Genomic DNA, 2364 nt, shown 5'->3' with positions numbered 1-2364 from the left:
AATGTCCTTGATTTCATCCCACAACTCACCTGGTCTTCAGTCATTAGTGTTCAATGCATCAAACCTATTCTTGAGATGATCTCTGAATTCAGGTGGGACATACTTAAGAGCATACTTTATTTCTCCTGGGCTTGTTTTAATTCTCTTCAGCTTCAACTTGAACTTACATATGAGTAATTTACGATCTCTTCTGCAGTTGTCCCCTGGCCTTGTTCTGACTGGTGATAATCGGCTTCTCCATCATTTCTTTCCACAGATGTAGTCAATTTAATTTCTGTGTTTTCCATCTGGTAAGGTCCACATGTATAGTTGCCATTTATGTTGTTGAAAAAAGGCATTTTCAATGAATAAGTCATTGGTCTTGCAAAATTCTGCCATTCAATCTCCAGGGTTGTTTCTATCACCAAGACCATATTTTCCAACTACCAATTCTTCTTCTTTATTTCTAACTTTGTTTCCAATTTTTGAAAATTAAATAATATAATCAAACAGCTTGATAGATGTAAAATCAAAAGTATTATATTCTTCCAAGGATTTGCAGGGAGTAGCAAAAATGTTTTGTAAAAAGTATCATACTTATGGAATGAAAGCAAATAGACACTCTTGATGGGCAAAAGAGTTGATATCTTATTCCCAAATATTAGTAGAGAAATTTGTGACTGATTAACAAAACAGGAAAGGCAATTATTAATGAAATGGGACAGTAAAACAAATTTCCTAACTTATAGCAGAAAATGAAATGAATAGAAGAAAAATAAAATAGAGGAAAAATGTAAAAATAAATAATGAGGTAAGATGGAAGGTATTAAATCAAGAATATCAGTCACTACACTAAAGGTAAACTCACTGAATTCTATGGAAAGACAGATTTCTAGATAGGTTAAAATCAAAACTCAGCTCTATGCAGTGTACCTGAAACGTACATAAGATAAAGTAATAAAGGAAGATTGAAAACAGAGGGTGGACTGAGAGATAACAAGCAAATGCAAGCAAAAAGAGAATGCAGACAGGTAATATTAATATTGCATAAGGTAGTATTTCAGGCTAAAGGCACTACATAGGATAATAAGGAACATTAAGTAGTGATAAAGAAACATAATGGAGATATTACTGTACTAAACACTTCTGTACCATACAAGATAACAAATACATCAACAAAGCAAGAACTATTAGAAATGCAAGCAGGACTTTATAAAATTACAAAATTATAGTCGGAGACTTCAATATACTATTCTCAGATGTGGTAGTGAAAAATAATGACTTAGAAGAAGTAAGTAATACAATCAGTAGACTCGATCAATAGCTATATATAGAGAAACTTACATCTCTCTAATAGAGAATGTATACTTTTTGGTTGCCCATGGAACATTTACAAAATAGTTTTCATACTTGGTCACAAAGAAAACCCTAGCAATTTTTCAAAAGTTGATTTTTATAGGTGTCTATCTCTGATTGTAATCCAATGAAATTAGATATAAGTAATAATAGTAGATCTAGAAAAATTCAGAAATGCATTCCATTGTATATTATGATATATTATATAAAATAGGTGGTATTTCAATTAAATATTAAAAGAATTATTTATTTAATAAATGGTACTGGCACTAAAGATGAAGAAATTGAAAATTTTTACATCCAGGGCACTATACATGAAGAAAGCAAAAGGCCATTAAAAAGATAGGAAAGAAAGAAAACACCAAAATGGATGTCAGAAGACACTCTGAAACTTTCTCTTGAATGTAGAATACTTAAAACAAAAGGAAGAAAGGATTACATAAAGCAGCTAAACAGAAGATTTCAAAGGGCAGCTTTGAAAACGTGTCATAATGAAATGTGCAAAGACTTGAAATAACCAAAGAAAAACCTCAAGCCTCAAGCTGCAATAGTGAAGGATTCTATGGGTAAGGTATTGAACTATGCAGGAAGCATCAAAAGAAGATGGAAAGAATACACAGAGTCATTATACTAAAAGAAAAAAAAATTGGTCCGTGTTCTACTATTTCAGCCGGCAGCATATGATCAAGAACCAATGGTACTGAAGGAAGAAGTCTAAGCTGCACTGAACACACTGGAGAAAAACAAGGCTCCAGGAATTGATGGAATCCCAATTGGGATGTTTCAACAAACAGATGCAGTGCTGGAGGTGCTCACATGTCAATGCAAGAATTTTGGAAGACAGCTACCTGGCCAAACAACTAGAAGGGATCCACATTTGTGCCCATCCAAAGCAAGGTGATCCAATGGAATGCAGAAACTGTCGAACAATATCAGTATCACAAGCAAGTAAAATTTTGCTGAAGATAATTCAAAAGTGATTGCAGCAGTACATTGACAGGGAACTGCCAGAAAGTCAAGCTGGATTGA

This window comes from Trichechus manatus, unplaced genomic scaffold (genome assembly GCF_000243295.1).
Source record: "Trichechus manatus latirostris isolate Lorelei unplaced genomic scaffold, TriManLat1.0 scaffold00193, whole genome shotgun sequence".
Lineage (NCBI taxonomy): Eukaryota > Metazoa > Chordata > Mammalia > Sirenia > Trichechidae > Trichechus > Trichechus manatus.
Note: the sequence above shows the minus strand (reverse complement) of the source record.